Source organism: Spermophilus citellus (assembly GCF_964194105.1).
Source record: "Spermophilus citellus genome assembly, chromosome: 8".
Lineage (NCBI taxonomy): Eukaryota > Metazoa > Chordata > Mammalia > Rodentia > Sciuridae > Spermophilus > Spermophilus citellus.
In genome coordinates, this window is record NC_138189.1 from 4,724,202 (window position 1) to 4,744,237 (window position 20,036).

Sequence of the window (20,036 nt, forward strand, 5' to 3'; positions counted from 1 at the left end):
ATCCACAGAGCCACCTGGCACCAGGGCTCCCTCCCTCCCATGTGTGTCGCCCTGTGCATGTCATCTGTATCTCTTATACATGTGAGTGGAGGGTTTCCCCAAGTACCATGAGCTGCTTTAGCAAGGCAGTTGAGCCCAAGGAGGGGGCCATGGGAACTGTGATTTATAGCTGTCGGCCGGAAGCACCAGTAGTCATGTAGTCACGAGGGACTGAGGCCTTAACCGTGGGGTCTGACACTGTCTCCAGGTAGACAGTGTCCAAATTGAATTGAATTAGAGGACACTCAGCTGGTGTCCACTGTAGAATTATTTGCTTTCTTTGTGTGTGGGGACTGCAACCCCCCATCAAGTCTGTGGTTGTCGTGAGGGCATGGTAGGAGAAACTGCGTTTGTTCCTGTGTTCGCAGAGCTCCCTTACTTTCCCTCCTTCTCTCTTCACCCTACTCTGTCCTTCCAGTTGTGAGACATCTATTAAGTGGCTCAACTGCCTAGTGGAGCAGACCTAGAGGAGAGTGCTGCAGGCCAGGAGTGACAGGAAGTGCAAGGTGATGTCATGTGCCAGCTGCCCTTTGCTTACACTGCCATCCGCCCTTCCTCCCAGCACTGTGAGCCAGGTGTGGTTGTCTAATCCATTTTACAGATGACAAAACAGATCTGGACAGAAATGGATTTGCCTGAGGTCCCCTCCACTTCTGAACCACTTTGCTATTTAGCCTCCATTGCTTTTGACCTCTGACCTGCAGAGGAGTTTGAGTGTGAGGGACAGGAAGACAGGAGGACAGACAGCTAGAACCAGGGGGACTGGAGGACTCAGGGCTTGACTGGGGGCCTTGCACTTGGGGATAGGTGGGCAGTAGTGGGTGGTGCGGGAGGTGGTGAAGCAGGCACAGTGGCCTTCAGTCTTGGCTCTGCCATTGCAAAGCTAAAATCTTGAGAAAGCTGCTTGAACTCAATGGAAAATAGGGGTAGTAGTGGGATTTTTTTTTTCCCTCAGGGTTGTCGTGAGGATTGAGTGAGGAGGTGGCGGGGGACAGGTACGGTATGTGGTGGATGTTGGTTTCACTCTTGGCCTGTTGGGAGAGGTAATGAGCCCAGACCAGATGATGGAGGGCCTTGACTGCCAGGCCAAAGCACCTGGACCATGGTCTAGAGGCAGTGGGAGTATAGGGAGAGGAATAGGTGGGGCTGAAAGGGTCAAGTAGAAGCTGAGACTTTGTGCTCTTGGTGGGTAGAAGGGAGCTGCTGAATGAGTGCCACCTGAGCACCCTGAGGGTGGCCACTGCAGGTGTAGAAGTGGGCGTCTTCTTTTTGGAGATGATGCTCCATCTTGCTAAAAGGCTGGTGTGTAGCTCTCTCCCCTATGATCTTTTCTTTCTCTGATGGCCTAGGAAACTGGTTTTAAAGGCCTGTGTTTGTAAAGGTGTTTTTTAAAGAGTCATCTTCCTACTGGTAACATTAGGGCTTGACTGGGGGCCTTGAACTTGGGGACAGGTGGGCAGTGTTGTGGGGCCCAGAGGGAATCTGGGTTTCAGGGAGGAAGCCAGGCAGACTCTGTGGGTGCTGCCAGTGGTACCGGCTCTATTCATCAAGGTCGAAGCCGGCCGAGCACTGTACAGTGCAGCGTCAGGAGCAGGTGTCTATTCCTGGATGCAGAAAGCACTCAGTTCAGCAAACAGTGTTGTGAACCTGCTGTGTCAGGCCCTGAGCAGGGGCCTGGGGATGCAGAGGCCAGTGGACCTTGGATGCTGCCCTTGAGAAGCTTACTGTGCAACCCAGCTCTGGCGGCATTGCTACTTCCCAGCCCCTGGTCTTGGGCAGGCCCCTTAATTTCTCTGGAGCACAGTTTCTCTTTCTCTATAATGGGGGGAGGGTGGGGAGAGGGACAGCGCCTGGCTGGAAGAATGAGGGAGATTCTGGAGCTGATACCCAGAATGCAGCGTGGCCTGCACTTGGCAGTGGCTCATTCTGTCTCAGATGTGGTGGAATGTGGTGCTGTAGGGAAGCAGTGGTGGGAAGTGCTGCCTGTCTCCCCAGGGCTTGGCAGGTGCTCCATAAACTTGGTGGCATGTTTGTAGAAAGAATAGTGTGAAAATGGCCTTGGAGGATTTGGGGTTTAGAAGTGGAGAAGGGGAAGGGGGCAGCGACATTCTGAAAAGTATGTCAGTGGAGGGGAGTGGAGGAGGGCAGGGACCAAGGAGAGTGGCCTGCTGGGAGAGGTGTGCAGGCACAATGAAGAGCTGGTTGGGAGAGGTGGCTCTGAGGGATGGGATCAACTCACTGGCCAGTTGTGGGTGCTGTTGCTGGGGTGGTAGCTTTTGAGCCCATCATGCAACCGCCTGGCCTCATCTTCCCCAGCCTGGGGTAAAGGGGCTCTGTCTCTGTGGGAGTGGGGCAGGCAGTACGAGGTGCAGGTCCCTGGCTAGGTTGGGAGAAAAAGACCCTACAGACAGAAAGGGAACTCTATATAACTTGGACTTTGTGATGTAAATATGGAATTTTAGATTAGGTCATTTATAGCTCTATCGTTTGATTTTTTAAAAAAAAATTTATTTTTTAGTTGTAGTTGGACACAATACCTTTATTTTATTTATTTTTACGTGATGCTGAGGATTAAACCCAGGGCCTCACACGCGCTAGATGAATGCTGTACTGCTGAGCTACAACTCCAGCCCTATTGTTTTGCTCTTTGGAGGGGAAATGAAATGGACATTACTTTTTGGGTGAGGGGTACTGGAGATTGAACTTGGGTCCTTGCTATATCCCCACCCCTAAATCCATTCTTTCTTACCTGGGTGGCCTCAGGCCCTGTCACTTTCTTTCACCAAAAGTCTGCATTCCCTTGTACATTGCAAGGGGAAGTGGCAGTATCTGCCATAGACTGTGGGTATCTGCAGAGTGGAGCCTGGGCATAGTGCTCACTCGCTTTTGGCCATGTTCTTTGAGGGAAGGGTCTTCAAAGGCACACACCAGCCCCTGAGCCATAGCTGTTGGGGGTGGGGATTGAATGGGGGAAGGCTGTAAATTCATATTGTCTTCTTCTTTGAACCTCTCCAAATTATTTTGATAGCATGATTTTATTTTTAGTTTTACATTTTTGTTCCTTTTGGAGGTGTTTTAATTAGCTGTATTGCTGTGACCAAAATACCTGACAAGAACTACTTAGAAGAGGAAAAGTTATTTTGGGCTCATGGTTTCTGAGATTCAGTCCATGGACTGCCAGTTCCATTGCTCTAGGCCCAAGATGAGGCAACATATCATGTTGGAAGGGCCCAGTGGAAGAAAGCTGCTCAGCTCATGATGGGGTCAGAAAACAGAGAGAGAGACAAGGGAAGGGGCAACAGGGCACACTCCCAGTGACTCACCTCTCTAGCCATGCCCCACCTGCATACAGTTACCACCTAGCTATTGATGGACTGATTAGGTTACAGCTGTCATAAGCCAGTATTACTGAATTGACAGGAGCTTTTGATAGATACCTCATATCCAAGTCATAACAGGATTTTTTTTTTTTTTTTGCAGTGCTGGGGGTCAAATCCAGGGTTTCGCATATGCTAGGCCAGCATTCTACCACTAAGCTAAAACCCTGGTTCCTGATTTTACTTTTACAATTAAGAACATGACTTATTTTTAAAACAAAAACAATAAAGCAGTCCCCTTAGATTGAGTCTTTCTCGGCAGCCTGGCCTACTGTCTACTGGTGACAGGTGTGGGGATCAGGAGGCCTATGTCCATGGTGGATCAGTGGGTGTCACAAACTGCTCCAAGTGTTGAGGCTGTACAGACTACAGGAGGCAGTGGGACATGTGGCCCCTGGTATCCTGGGCCGAGCATTTTTTTCCCATTAAAGTATGCCTCAACCTGTCAGTCCCAGCAGCCCTCCAGCCTCTCTTGTCCCTCTCTAAGGCCATGGTCCATCAGAGAAGAGTATAGATCCTGGCCTCTGCTTCTGTGTGTTCATGAGCAGCTGCTTGGCCTCTTGGACTCCTCACCTCCCCCATTCCCAGTAGACCTAAAGTACCCTACAGCACCACCACCACCACCTGCTCAGGCTTCTGACACCTTCCTACATTCTCTCCTTCTCCCCACCCAATCTCCAGGCCCTGTGGAGAATCCTATCTCCTTTCTCCATGCCTATGCATGGACATCTACTCATAAACCAAATATGTGCTTCCTCTAGACCAGGCCTGGGAATGCCGTGGTGATGTCTGTAGACAAAGTCCTGCTACCTGGACCTCTGGCTAGTGTGTTTGAGGGCATGAGTGACAGGGACAGTGAGAAGCAAGTGAAGGAGAAAACAGACCCACAGCCTGCAGGGGAGCTCTGCAGGCCCTGGCTGCGCATCCCTCCCTCTGCTCCTGGGTCTCCATGCATGGCTGGTACTTGGGATATGTTGGTGAATTGATTTGTTGAAAAAATGAGGAAATTGGCTTCCTCCATCATGAAAAGGTGGACTCTCTCTTTGCAGAGTCTGTGCCCAAAGAAAGCATTTGGCATCTGAGTGGTGTCCCATGTGTAGCAAAGGGCTGGAAAAAAGTATTGTTGGCATGCATTTCATGGAGCCTGATGCCAAGGCTTAAAATCCTCATTTGCTTAAGAAAAAAACAAATGCAAAATGGTGCCTCTCCTCTGCACCAGGAAAATCTGCTGGGCATGAGCCAGCATTCCAGACTGTGAATCATTCTGTCTCTTGGCTGTGTCACTAGGAGATGCAGCTACCCTGCTCTCAGTCTGTGACAGTGCACCAGCACCACCAGGTCATCATCCTCTAGCTGGTGCTCCACTCGGAGCATACTGGAACCACTTAGCAGGTCTGTGTGTCAACTCTTGAGCCCACAGGTCTCTGAAGAACAGGGTTTATTGGGCCATCACAGATGCTAGCTAGAGAAAGGACTGAGTTCTGGGACAAGTTCACCACTCCAACAGCAGGGATGAGCAGCAGCTAGAGAAGTGTCCTCAGCTAGAGAAGACCCTGCTCTCAGAGATTTTTGGAAGCAAATTTGTTGGACCATGTTGTGATTATGTTTTAGGTGTGGTATTTGTAAGAGCATCCCAGGAAATTCTGATGTGCAGCCAAACAGAGAGCTACTGGGCCAGGAGGGCTGGGTAGGGACAGTGCAGGGACATGGCATAACTATTGGAATCCAATCACCTGTTCTCAAATCTTGGTGCCTCCATAAGTGGCCTCACCTCTATGACCCTTGGGCTCCTCATCTGTCATAGGGAACAGCCTTTGCAGGTTCTGTTGAGGGGGATGCTGGAGGGCATGCTGTTGTGGATTTCATGTTTGGTTATGAATGATCGTGCCAATCCAGTGGGAGTGCAAAATAGTACCTGCATCCTCTGGGTTCTTTCTGGGTGTTTTCTTAATTTTGTTTTCCCTGTTGTTTGTGGCTGGTATGTAGAAATCCAGTTGATTGTATGTACTAAGCCTGCATCCTATCACATTACTGAACATACTCACTGATTCTAGTAGTTTTATTTTAGTAGCTTACTTAGTGTTTTCTACATACCGTGATCATATCAACTGGAAATAGAGGTAGTTTTACTTCTCCATTTCCAATCTGGATTCCTTTTATTTTCTTTCTTGCCTAATTGTCCTGGCTAGAACTTCCAGTTTTGTGTTGAATAGAAGTGGGGAGAGGGACATCCTCATCTTGTTCTTGACCTTAGGGGGATTTCCATCTCTTCCCATGGGGATGGTGTTAGCTGTGGCTGGTCCACATGAGCCCTTGGCTGGCTTGAGGAAGCACTTATCTTCTTTCCTGGTTGGTTGAGTGCTATCATGAAAGGCTCTTGGATTTTGTCACATGTCTTTTCTGCCCCTGTTGATATGATTGTGAGGTTTTTGTCCCTTACTCTCTTTACATGGTATAATACCTGGATTTGTTTTTCAATCTTAAACCAACTCTGTGTTCCTGGAGTAAATACCACTTGGTCATGGTATATATTTATTTTTGTATGTTGCAGGGTTTTCTGTTCTAGTGTTTTCCTGAGGATTTATGCATCTCTACTCATTGGGTCTATTAGTTTGTGGTTTTCTGTTCTCACGGTACTTGCCTGTTTAGCCGTTGGTGCAGTACTGGCCTCAGAGCGATTTGGGAAGGGTGCCTTCCTTTTTCACTTTTTGGAAGAGGCTGGTACTGATTCTTCTTTAAACCTTGGTATAATATACCCATGGAGCCATTAGGCCTGGGTTTTTCTTGAGTCTGCTATGACATATGTTTAATAGACTACAATGCTCAGCTCTTTTTTTTTTTTTTTTTGGCATTACAGTTTCACCTGAGCTGGAAAGGAATGGCTGACAGGCTAAGGCTTTTAAGGCCAATTTACACTAGATTTGCTGCCCTTTAAGTGCAGGCAGGAAGGGCTGGTGCTTTGTCCAAAGCAGACTGTGGCTGGCATGGTGATGCAGCTTCTTCCTTTGCCTCTCCCCTCCCTGCGGAGAGGTCTTCTCTCCTCCAGTGCCACCCCAGGAGACAGAGGAGGAGAGGAGGCACTCACTAGAGCCATAGCCAAGAAGTGGAGGGAGCAAGGCTTGCTGGCCCCCCACAGGCCTCTGTCATCCCCTACTGAATGGAGAGGGTGAGAGAGACCCAGACTGAGTCAAGGAATGGACAAGGGGGCATCTGCCACCACTCCGCAGACTAGCTCGCAAAGTGCTGATTTTATGACATGAGATGGGGAAGGCAGCTAGACCATGATTGATAGGCCTGAGTCTAAAAGACAAGTAAAAACCATCTCTCGAACAGCAGCCTGGCATGCTCAGCGTTTGGGCAGGGCCGGAGGGAGCTGCCTTTCCTTTTCCTTTTCTGTGTTCTCCCAAGTGTCTTCAGGGAGCATCTTGACCTTTAAGGTGAGAAAAGGAAGGCTAACACCCACACAACACTTGACCTTACTGTTACCTCAAGTGCTGCATTCTCTTCCTGGAGCCTGAGGGCGGGAGAGATGAGGGTCTCCCCATTAACACTGTCCGGTGCCAGTGGTGAGGAGGGCTGTCCCTGCCCCCTAGGTGCAGAAGTAGCTCTTGCTTTTCCTTGCTGGCTTCTGTGGACCAAGGTATGGAAGCTGTTAGTGGTTCAGAGGAAGGACTGTCTCCTGGGTGCATGATGGAGAAGGGGCATTCAGAGGCCAGGCATTGGGAGTGATGTACTGTGCCCTCATTTCCTGAGAAATGTAATCAGTGTTCACTTTCAAAGCAGCGATGCAGGGAGGGCTTAGTACTGCTTTCCATGTCGGTAGCTGCTGCTTGTTCTCCATGAGCGATTAGGTCACCACCCTCACGTATGCCCCCTTGGCTGTGAGGGCAGGCCCAGGCCTGCTGTATGCAGGCAGGATGGGTCCCGTGCACCTGGCTCTGCATTCCTTAGGTTGGGGGTCTTGGGCAAGATCCTCTTTGAACCTTTGTTTTTGATTCTGTAAAGTGTAAGAAAGAGGCCGCCATTTTTGAGTGTCTGCTGTATGCCAGGCATGGCTCTGAGCACAAATGACCCTGACAGGTGCCTGCAGTTGACCTTGGGAAATTAATGATCTTTATTGCCATTGCTTATTTGTGTTTTTCTTAATAACCAAAGAACTCCACCAGGTGGGAGCAGTGCTCTTCTACCGAGTTGTCTGGGGCATGTCTAATCCGTTTTCTATGTAAAAGCATTTCACACATTTCATTTTCATTGTGGAAAATGTCTTGGAGAAGACAGATGAAAAGATTAAAACTCACATAGTGGTGACAAAGGCCCCCTGGGAGTCACTGATGTTGGTCTCCGCCACTACCCTGCATGTGGACTTACACTGCCCTAGCAGAGGCCCCCAGTCCACACCACTGGAAGGCACCTCACATGCTGAAGGGAGCTCGAGAATCTCAGTGCTGGGTGTGGATAGAGCAGGCTGGCCACTCTCTTCCAGAGAAGGCTGCCAGTGCAGATTTCCAGGGGCACATTGGCAGTCACCCCAGTCACCTAGTGGGTGTGGTATCCCTGACCCAGCCACTCCGCTGGGGCCCTGGGCTTATGTGGAAGGATGTGTGTTGCTGATTATAGCAACCCTCCCCCCTCCAAAAAAAAAAAAAAGAAAAAAGAAAAAGGAAAAGACAGCCAGGGACAGCCCAGGTGTGAGCTGGAGATGGTGGCTAGCCTTTATTCTGCTCCATTGGGGGTTTTTCCTCTCTTTGTATGTATGAAATGGGTCTCAGAGAAAAATGGGACAATATTTCTTACCTGCTCTCATTACTTAATGAATTTCTGAGTTTCCTAGGGCTGTCTAATGGTGCCACAGACTGAGTGGTTTAAGCACCAGAAAGAGATGAGAGGCCAGAGGTTCAATACCAGAGTGGAGGGCTGGTCCCTTCAGAGGTGTGGGGAGGGCCTTCTGCAGGCCCACTCCTGGTGCTTTGTGCAGGCTTTGGGCCCCTTGGCTTGTAGAGGCAGCACCCAGACCTCTACCTGGCCCTCTGCATGACACCCTCTCTGCCTTTGTATCCTAATCTCTTCTAAGGACACCAGTCCTGTTGGGTTATGCTCTACTCTTTTGAGCTCATTTTACCTTAATCACATCTTTAAAGGTGCTCTTCAATCACATCACATTAGGAGTTCAACACGTGAATTTGGTGGGGGCATAGCTTCACCTGTAATGCATACCAAGAAGTTTCTCAGTGTCATTGAAATGCCCTTTTGATTCTGGGATTTTCAGTAGTGCTTAGCTGGGGTGGGAGCCATTTGAATAATGAAGTCTTATCATTGAGCTCATGTGAAACCGCCCAAAGCAGGTTAAAGTTCAGGCAAGTGTACCCAGACTTCAGAGAAGCCCAGAAGAAAACAGAACTGGCATTTGCTGTTGTGTGTGCATGTGTGTGTGTGCACACGTGTGGGAGTCTGGTTGTACTGACCTCACTGGAGGACAAATAGGAGGGGTGGGTGGGGAGCTGTATTCTGGATAGAAGGAAGCACCAGGAGGGAGCTCAGTAGGCCTAGGAGTCAAGGCCACAGAGACCACATCTTCAGGGAACCCCTTAGCCTTGACTCACGCTGTGCTTGCAGCAGCCCTGTGAGGGAAACATTAGTATTATTTCCTCATTGTTTTCCAGGGGGAATTGAGGCTCAGAGAGGACAGGTCATCTGCCCTAGGGTCACACAACCAACAAGTGGTAGAGTCAAGATTCTTACTCGGCCTGAGGCCAGAGCTGGCTCTTGAGAGCACTCCCCATTCCACAGTGGTTCTGAGGTTCTAGCATGGGAACTTCTGCCAGTGGCATGTAGGTGCATAGAGGGTCTATTTGTAGAGAGCTTGAATAAAATAGTTGTTTTCTGCTCCTTCATTAAATTTAAATCTAACTCTACTTAGGTTCTGGGGTACCCCTGCTTTTGCTTGTGTTCGGGTGCAGATAACAGAAGCTGCTCTTTTGAGCTACTGTAAACAGTGGGATGTAATGCAGTGTGGTTGGAAAGTGAAAGGGCAAGGACTCTGCTGGATCCAGGAGTGACCCCCAGGGTAACACTCCAGGGCTGGCGTCTCAGGAGCTGCCACCTCTGCCCCCCTGGGGACTGGGGTCAGGAGCCTGTCCCAGGGCTGACCCCAGCCTCAGCTGCAAGCTAGGGATGAGAAAGCCATGGTAGAACACTAGAGCCCCCCACACCGGCTCACACCAGCACATGGCGCCTTGCCCCAAACTGGCTCTCCTTTGTCCTGGGTTCAAGCCTGTAAGGAAGAATGATAGAACCTAAGTCATGTGCAGAACCCCAGTCCTAAGGGGGTCTGGGGAATGTGGTTTCTAGATCTCCAGTCCCTGCAGTTGAGGGAATGTGTTTGATTCCCCTTGTGGTCATTTCCTTGGGTCATGAGAACATGGCCAGGGAGAGAGAGCGCACTCCCCTGCAGTGCTGCCCCCTAGAAGGCATGAGTGAGCCACAGGCGCTTTCTGCCCTGCTGGGAGAAGGGCCTGGTTCCCACCAGCACTCTAGCTGCCTCTGGACTGAATGGCTATTCCCATGATGCTGAGGATTGAACCTGGGCCCTGCCCAAGCTAGGCGAGTGCTCTACCTCTGAGCCACAATCCCAGCCCCCATTTCGTAGAATTCTAATTCTTTACCTTAGTTTGGGTCTTGACTGGTGCTAATCACTATCAAACAGAAGAAGGAAAGAAACACACCATGGAGTGAGGGGCCCCTGGCAGGAGCTGGTTTTGGCCACATGAACTGGAGTAGCACCTTGTTGTCTCACATACACACTATGGAAGACAGGCCTCCCTTTCAGGGCCCAGAGAGGGCTAAGCAGACTGCACTTTGCTGACACTGAGCACATCTGATAGGCCTATGATTGCAGCTTTGTTCCCTAATTCCTGCTCCCAGAAGATTTTTCACAAGTGCTTCAGCGTCCTCCTGGGTATTGATGTTTGGGGTCTAGTCACAGGGCTGCGTGGAGCCTTCAGAGCATCTCTGTAAGGCTGAAGGCTGCTCCTTCACTACAAGGTCCCCACCACACCCAGTCTTCCAGGTGTTAGATGACAATTTGAGGATGTTAGTGAGAAGCGGCTATTCTGTTGGCATGGGGTTTGGGAGGAACCCTGCAACAGGCTTTTGGAGATGGAGTTCAAGTCCAGCCTTACTGGTCTCAGCGCTGTTTTCTCAAACAGAAAGTTAGGCAGCAGACAGCTTCCCAGGGTGATGATGGGTGCCATGCCATGCAGGAGACAAGATCATATCAGTTTGCAGAGTACTGTTATATGGTGACTTTTTTATTTTTTAAGGGCTGTGCCTGGTTGGGCCTGGCAGGTGTCCATCCCTGGGATGGGGCGAGTCCACTCAGCTTGCATCCCATTTGTGTTGGTCTGCTCGGGTTTCCATAACAGATTCCCACAGGATGGGGCCTCGACGGCCAAAAGGGTTTACCCACAATTCTGAGAGTAGAAGCCAGAGATCAAGGATCAGATCAGGTGTCAACAGGGCTTGCAGATGTTCATCTTCTCCCTGTGTCCTCGTCTGGTCGTCTATATATGTGTTTTAGTCTCCTTTTTTTATAAAGACCGGGGTGGGATAAGGGTGCACCCTAGTGACCCCATTTTATCTTTTTTTTTTTTTTTTTTTTGTACCAGGGATTGAACTCAGGGGCACTGGACCACTGAGCCACATCCCCAGCCCTATTTTGTATTTTATTTAGAGACAGGGTCTCACTGAGTTGCTTAGCACCTCACTGTTGCTGAGGCTGACTTTGAACTCAAGATCCTCCTGTCTCAGCCTTCCCAGTGGCTGGGATTACAGGCATGCACCACAGCGCCTGGCCCCATTCCCTTCATAAAGACCCTGTCTCCAAATGCAGTTACATTCTGCGGTCCTGGGGGCTAGGGTTTTACAATTCAGCCTCTAATACCCTGGCTTGAGAATGGAGAAGAGTGGCCCCCAGGAAGACTGAGCAGCGCTGCCCTGGTTACCCCAAACCTAACCACATCAGCCCTGCCTCTGCCATCCTTCCTGTCGAGCGAGGTCCTGCTGTTCCTGCCAGGGCCAGGTTAGATGCTGTCCTCTGCATGGAGCCCCCAGCTGGTAGGCACTTCTCTTGCCTCTGGTCCACAGTTGTTTATTCCTGTTACCATTTTCAGTTGGGCTGTGGTTATCTATGAACCTGTCATCCCACCCCTGCTGGGCTTACAACTCTGATGGAGGAGGAGGGGAGGGCATGACTGAGTGTGCCTTGTCCATCTTTCCCTGGCCTTGGTGGATGCTATGCCACACGGGTGGACAGGTGTAAATCTATCTCATGGCCATCTTCACTCTGGGGCAGGCACAGAACCAGGCTCTTAGTAGTTAAGCTAAACAGCCCTGGCTTTGACAGAGCAGCCATTCTGAGTGGGCAGACAGACAGGAGAGGCAGTACCAAGGCCATGTGATTAAGGCTGTGAAAAAAGGAAGTACGGCTGTGGGAGTGCAGGGGAAGCTCCAGCCCACTTAGGGGGTGGGGAAGTGACATCAGTAGAAGTGTCCCTAAGGAGGTAGGGCCCAATAGAATTGTGAAGAAGATGGGTAGGGGGAAAAGAGGAGGAAGAGCAATCCAGGAGGAGTAAGCTATAGTGACAAAGGGACCAAGAAAAGTCAGTTCTAGTTCACACATTCTCTGGCGGAGGACTGCTGGGCCTCTCCTATGAGGGGTGAGTCAGGGCCTAGCTCTCTCCAGGGATCTGGACCTGTCGATACCTCAACACATGGTTTCTAAAGGCTCTGCACCAGGGAAAGGAAGAGTCATGCAGGCTTTTAAATAATGCAGCCCAGAAGTGACACAAGTCACGATAGCTCACATATCTCATTGGTCAGGTCAAGTCACATGATGCCACCCTCTGGGAAGTATAGGGAACCCTCTGGGAGATTTGGTGAGCACATTCCAGGGAACACACTTGTAGAGGTGGAGGGGCCAGAAAATGTAGTGTTGGTGGGAAATAATGGTGCCAGACCTTTGATCTCTGCAAGAAACTTGGTAAAGTAGATTCCCTCTGCCCACCACGTACCACTTACTTATGGGCATTGAAATTGTGGCTGGAAAATAGACCCAGGGAAGGAACAGAGTTTCAGAGGGCAGTGAATCTGCTTCCATCAGGCAGGGAAGGGTTGGTTTCTTTGAGATCCTTTAATTTGCTTCTTAAGGAACAGGGTTTAACATTGATCTTATTCCCTTTTCCCCTCCTCCCCTCCCTCTCAGAGTACAAGTATTTGCTGTAGGCTTTTGTTTTTGTCAGCTTTATCATTGCTGTGACCAAAAGATTTGACAAGGACAATGTAGAGAACTAAAAGTTTATCTAAGGCTCACAGTTTCAGAGGTCTCAGTCCATAGATGGCCAACTCCATTCCTCTGAGCCCGAGGCAAGAAAGCACACCATAGTGGAAGGGTATGGCTAGAGGAAAGAAGCTGGGGACATGGCAGCAGGAAGTGGAGAAAAGCTAAGCTCAGCTCACAAAACAGACACCCCAAAGTCATACCCACAGGGACCCTCCTCCAGCCACACCCTGCTTGCCTTCTGTCATCCCCTGTTATCCTGTGGGGGATTGACACAGTGATGAGGTCCAGGCTCTCCTAACCCAGGTATTTCACCCCTAACCTTTCCTGCTTTGTCTCACCTGTGAGCTTTTGGGGACGCCTCCTATCTACACCATACAGCTTTTTATATGGAGATGGAATGTTTATGTCCTGTGTCCTTTAAGCCTCACAGAGAATTGTGGCCCCAAGTCCCAGTGTCCTCATGATCGAGGGAGATGCTGGCAATGGCAGTGAGCAGGAGTGGAGGCCTGCTCATAAAAGGGTAGGAGCACAGAGTAAGAAGAGTTTCTGCTTGGCTAACTTCAGAATTCTTCCCAGCTTGGGCTTTGTCTTTGTGATTTTCATTTAGATACATTATTATAATTTCTTTGTGTTCTCTTGGGCTGCATTGTTTCAAAATGTGCTCCTTGAGCATAATTTTTATAACTCATTGAATTTATTACAATGATCTTTCTTTAATCAGAAGGAGTAGGGTTTGCTTTTTTGGTTGTAGTTTAGAGTTTGTGTCAACACTGAGAGATTAGCAGTGGCTGGGAATTAATTCATGCTTTCATTTCCCTTAATTAACTATGAATGTGCAGAAGTTGGCTGGCTTTGTGCATGCCAGTCTTAAAATTCAGTGCTTTCTGTAGACAACAAATAGTTGGGTCTTTTGATTCACTCTGACAGTCTCTGCATTTAGACCATCAACATTTACACTGATAACCTCTAGGGCTGGGTTAATTTCTGTTGTGCTAGTTACTGTTTTCTGTTGGTTGCCTTGTTCTTTGTCACTGTTTCTGTCTTCCACTCTCTTTCTGCTTTCTGTGGCTTTAAAATATTTCCATTTCTGTCCTTTTGAAGATATCAGTTGCACGTCTTAATTTTTTAGTGGTTGCCCTGTAGTTTGCAATATCGTTTACAACTAGTCCAGGTCCACTTTCAAATAACATGACACTTCATGTGATGTGCAGGAACTTTATAACAAAGTATCCTGCCTGGCCCTCTTGTAGCATTGCTGTGTCCATTTCACTTATCCATCCTATAATCATCGGACACATTGTTGCTCTTATTGCCTTGAACAAACTATTACCTGCTAAATCAATTAATGATAAAAAAATTTAAAAACTTATTTTCCCTTCACTTACCTCTTCTCTAAAGATCTTTCTCCCTTTATGTAGATCTGGATTTTTTTTTAAAGTTTTGTATTTTTGTTTTGTTTTTTTCTTCTATTTAGGTCTGAGCTTTTGACCATGCATCTTTCTCTTTGAAAAGCTTTTTTCAAGGCAGGCATGTGTAACACATTCTTTTGATTTTTGCTTATCTGAGAAAGTTTTTATTGGTTCCTCACCTTTGAAGGATAATTTCACAGGATACAGAATTCTACATTGATGTTTGTTGTTGTTGTTCTCTAAACATTAAAATATTTCACACTACACTCTCTTGCTTGCATGATGTCTTGAGAAGTCTTATGACTTTCGTAGTCTTGCTTCTGTACTTCTCTTTGGGAATTTTCTCTTCATCTCTGTTTTTCTGTGGTGTGAATGATATGCGTAAGTATGGATTGTTTGGTTGTCGTTGCATTATCCTGTGTGGGGTTCTCTACTTTGTGGATCTGTGTTTGGAATCTGGCATTAATTTGGGGGAAACTCTCAGATAGCATTGCTTCAGATATTCCCTTAGTTCTGTCTTGTCCTCCTGGTTGTCTAATTATGTGTACGCCACACTTTTTGTGGTCATCCTACAGTCCTGGGATATTCTGCCCCCTGTTTTTCCAGTCATTTTTCTCTTTGCTTTCCAGTTTGGAAACCTTCTGTCCACATGCTTGTAAGCCCACTCTCTCTTTCGCTGTGTCCAGTCTACTAATGAGCCCTCAAGGGGAGCTTCATTTCTGTGAGGCTGTTTTTGTTTCTAGCATGTCTTTTTATTCTTTTGGAGAATTTCCATCCTTCCTCGTGTTGCCTGCCTGTCTGTTCCTTCACTGGGGCCCTTAGCCTCTCAGTCACAGTTGTTTTAAGCCCCAGGCGGATACTCCTCTGTCTCTGCTGTGTCTGAATCTGCCTCCGATTCTCCTGCCTCTTCACACCGTGATTTTGCCTTTGTTTTTGTTGTTGTTGCTGTGTCATCAGTGTCCCTCTGCATGGTCCTGAGCTTTAGAGATGAACATGCTAATTCTGTGGCTGGGGTGACAGTGACAGGTGTGGATGGCAGGTGAAGCTGCCAGCAAAAGCAGAAAATGTATTGACCTTATATACTTTTCTAGGAAAAAAAGTGGTGACCATTGAGAAATCTCATTGTAGCCTCTATGGCCATATTTATGTTGCCACAGAAATTATTTCATCTTGATTTATATATGGAGATACTGAAAGAGCAGATGACAGGAATCTCCAGGAAGGAGCATTGAGCAAGACAGGCCATCAGCATCCCACGGGCAGTCCCTGTGCCAGCATGGTGCCTGCCATGTGGGAGGCTGCAGCAGGCTTGAGTGAAACGAGTGATGGAAGGGTGTCTGCAGCCAGCCAAGATCTCCCTGGACCTCAGAATCTGTGGTCTTTGCACAGCTTTGTTTATCCGAGAGCGAGGCCCAAGGCCCTTGATGCTCAGCATCTTACCACTTTGCTGAGGCCATATTGAAATATTGAAGGTGTTCAGCTGGCATGGGCATCCACACACGGGCCATTCTTATCTAGTTGTACTTGGCTTTGCACAGGAGGTGGGATGGGGTGGGATAGTGGTATTTGTATCAAGGACTAAGGAAACCTGTGTCCGTTGAAGGATTTTGTGTGTCCTGAACTTTGCCCATTGGGGTGCATGTGCAAGTGGGATATATGATGTTTTCATAGTACTAGACATCCTAAGAGGGCTCTGGATGTGACTGAGCAGCTGCACTGGCCCAGGCACTCTGGTTGTTTCTAGAGACTCCAGAGGACAAGATGGCAGAGAGGAGTTCAGCAGGGTAAGCAGACAGTTGAGCAGGCACCAGGATGAGGGGCATGGGGAAAGGCAAGGCATTCCCCTCTGGGGCTGGCATTCCCCTCGGGCCCTGGGGCCACAGCAGGTGGTCTGCTATTACCATTGGTTGTTTATATGGTTAGTATTTTCTTTGCAGGGGTGGGTTATGGTTGACTTCTGCTTTGGGAGGTGCCCTCTTGTGGATGGCTGGGGGAAGGAGGAACAGGGACCCATCCACTCTGAGGTAGCAAGGCTAAGGAGAGGCAGGAAGGATCCAGAGAGGATGTGGCAGGTGGAAGGTGGGCTTGGGGGGTGCGTGTGGGGAGCAGCACCAGCAAGAAGCGCAGGCAGGCCCGTGCCTCCTGCGTCAGCTCACCTGAGCTGGGTTTGGTTGGGCACGGGTCCACTCACTTTTCTTTCCCCTTGAAGAAGCACGTTCACAACCTGCTGGGTTCCTGTGGGGAAGGCAGGTTTCCCATGGCTTGGACACCAGCCAGTGAAGATTCCCTTTGCCTCCCTCTGTCCTCCTTGTCCCCTCTGAGCTCCATGGCTGCATGCAGTCTTGGTCCCCCAGCTCCACACACTTGGAAAACCTTGCCCTGTTGCCCTGGGGAGTCACTGCTTGTGGAACACCAATGGCCTGGGCACTGCGCCACAGCGAAAGAGGCCCTTCCATTCCTCAGATGAGGCAACTGAGGTGCAGAGAAGTCAGAGCCCTTACACAGATCACAGGTGACTGCATCTGCCTGACTCCACAGCCTGGCTCTTTTCTGTATGATCATGGTCAATCACTGACCACCTCAGTTTGTTCACCTTTAAGGTAAAGGACTAGCATGCCACCTCAGAGGAGGATGTCCTGAGGATTGAATGAGATCATCCTCTGAAGGGGTTGTCATGTGCCTGATAAGTATTATGTTCTCATCAGATGTTCACTGTTTATGCCTTGTTGCCCAAAGAGGGGTGTGTGTGTGTGTGTGTGTGTGTGTGTGTGTGTGTGTGTGTGTGTGGCAGGGGAGGAGTTGTGGCTGGAGTCTCTAAAGGGCTCCTCTGTGTGGGAAGGAGAGAACTCATTCTGGGGGCTTCTGAGTACCCGAAGGAGCTCAGGGCAGAAGTTCTGAGGGGCACTTTTGTGCTGGGTTTCCTTTTGGCTTGAGATCACTCAGTGCTTTCTGAAGTGGGACTGCCTGAGGGGAGTGTGAAGAGGTTTCCAGAGTCACTGGAGGGACTTTGGAGAGGGGATGGATGACCACTGATGAGTATGGGGGTGTAGAGGGGAGTCCCATGGGGGGAGAGGCGGGAGGTGGCCTGTGTGGCCTGACTGGGAGTTCTGTGACATCTGGGACCTACTCTAGTCTTCTGTGGCATCCCCAGGCCAGCATGAGGGCTAGGTGTTCAGTGTCTCCTGTGGAGTGACTCTTCTTGGCTATGACTCTTCCTCCTGTGTCCTTGAGCAGTTCCTCTCCACCGTGCCTTGCTGAGCCTCTGGTGGGCTCATTGCCAGCAGTGGACCGTGTGCTCTCAGTTCAGGTCATGGCATGGTGTGCAGCCCGGGAAGAAGAGCAGCCTGTATTCTCCTGCAGGCAAGGACTTTGAATGGTCAGCGGCTTTGGGGCTGATGATAGGGATGTCAAGTGGTACTGGTTGTGCCATGGTATCCTGTGGCTTGGGCTGCTGGCCTGGGGCTCAGCGTGGCCCAGAATTTTGGACGGCCTGGGCTCCTGCTCAGTTTCATCTCAGCACTGAGTCCTGTGCTGGCATATATGGAGGACATGCTGTTGAGAGCTCTAGTCTTAGTGGCAGCTCCTGGGAGTTTATTTGTCCTGGGAACATTGAGCTGGGACTTTGGGCTGGGAAAGGTGGGCATACCAAGATAGAGGTCAAGTCCTGCCCTCCCATGGCTGACAGTTGTGTGGGGACAGCAGGCACAGAGTGGCCTTTCTGCTGTTTTCCCCCCCTTTTCCTTCCAAGCCACCCTGAGATAGTCAGGCCCTGGGACTTGAAGCCATGTCTGGAGGCCTGTGGAGCTGAGCAGCTTCACGTGGGCTGTCAGCGGCACTGCCGCGGGCACGCAGCCCAACTGCTTTCTCCCCAGTGCTTTTCTTGTGTCCTTCTCAACTAAGTGCAGGTGTTTTCCTGCCTTCTGAGCTAGCTTTTCATTGCTGTGACCAAAATACCTGCCAAGAACAACTTAGGGGAGGAAAGGTTTATTTTGGTTCATGGTTTTAGAGGTTTAGTCTGTGGTGAGCTGACTCCACTGCTGAAGCAGAACATCGTGGTGGAAGGGTGTGTGGTGAAGAACTGCTCAGCTCGTGGCAGGTGGGAAGCATAGAGAGCAAGGAGGAGCCAAGGACAAGATACAGTCCCCAAGGGCATGCCCTAGTCACCGGCTTCCTCCAGCCACACTCCACCTGTCTACACTTACCACCCAGATAGTCCATTCCAATTATTAATCCATCAAATAGATTAATCCTCTGACTAGGTTACAGTTCTCACATTCCATTCACTTCCCTTTCAGACATTGCTGCATTAGCACAGGGACTTTTGGGGGACCCTTCATATTCAAATCACAATACCTTCTTTTAAAAAAAAACTACATTTCTTTCTTTTGAAAGTAGTAGAAATAGAAATTTGGATTTATCTAGAAGAGTATAAAGAAGAAAACAAAAATCACCTATAACCTTTTGGAGATGTGGCCATCAAGTGGCCACCACTGTATCCCTGGGGGTAGGGCCTGGCACCTTGCAGATGCTCAGTAAATATTTGTAACCAAATAAAAAGAATGAACAAATATATGTATCATAGAAAATTGGAGTCATAAATTATATTCTGCTTTGTATCCTGCCCTTTTCAGTCTTGTGACATTAACCTTTCCCTAGATTAATGTCTGGAGTTTGCTATCAGGACTTTGATGTAACTTACTGACTCTTGGGAACTGAGCATTGTGCTTTTGGGATGGATGGCCAGATGTCATGTCAGAGACTAGAGTCAGTTCCTTGAGCATGTTCCAGGGTGGAATAAAAAGGTGCCGCTTGCTCTGTTGAGTTCTTCCTGCTCATCAGGGCAAGGGTGGCAGGTGCACCTGAGCAGTAGAAGCTGGTTTCTGAGAGCTGCTGTGGTTATGGAGGCAGGCGGGTCAGGGGGTCAAGGAATGAACTGTGGAGTAAGCTCCAGTTACAGTGCACTCAAAGCTGATGGAGGTCATGCTAATTGAAGACAGAATGCCTCCTTCTGGAGTGATGGATGGGGATGCTGGTGACTCCTGGGTGATCCTGCTGGGCACTGAGAAGCAGTGTCCCTGTTGGAGAGGAGCCGCCTTCACTTCAGGTGGCCTCCGTCATAGCCTTCCAGGCTCCCTAGTCTGCATGGCTCCCTGTGCCCAGGGCTGCCTGCTTAGGCTGTGCTGCATCAGGGGCTGCGGCCTGCAGCACTGGGCATCTGCAGCTTTCCCAATGCACTGGCATTGATGAGGCCTCAGCCCACCTCCTCCTGGAAGCCATGTCCTGTGCTTTATGCCCCTCTCCCCAGCCCCCACCCACAGACTGAAGTTCCACTGACTCCATTGTTGCTGAATGCAGTGGCCAGTTTCTGGCCTGAGGAGCTTCCTGTTAGCTTCCCTGGCTCTTCTTCTCTGTTTACAATCTTCTTGCATGATCTTCCTTGCCTTCTCCAGGCCATCTGACCCAGCACCACCACCCTCTAGCTGTGTGGCCGAACGTAGCTTACTTTACTTCCCTGCTTTCATGTCCTCATCTGTAAGGGCCTAATAACTAACCTACTTCATCAGGGGTCCCAAGGACTTCAGGACAGGATCCCTGGCTCCTGTCTTGGGATCTGGCACACACTCAGTGCCTCATGATTGTTCCCTGTTGTCACTGAGCCATTTATTCACTCATTCCACAAGTCTTTATGCAGAGCTTTTTACATGCACAGAAGAGGCAGCAAGGAACAAAACAGACCCAGGTACTGTGTACTTGGAACTTACATCCTAGGGAAAATAGGAAGTAAGTAAACATACATTTTGTCATGGAAAGCACAGCAGGGCACGGAGAGGGGAAGTGGCACTGTGGTGCACTACTGAGACCCAGCAGTGTGGC

At 49.3% G+C, this 20,036-nt stretch overlaps 1 protein-coding gene across 1 annotated transcript in view; it reads left to right on the top strand.

Annotated features, from left to right (window-relative positions):
- JAKMIP1 (janus kinase and microtubule interacting protein 1) overlaps positions 1-20,036 on the top strand; it is a 128,962-nt gene that overhangs the window by 35,514 nt on the left and 73,412 nt on the right. The gene's annotated exons all lie outside the window — the stretch shown is intronic.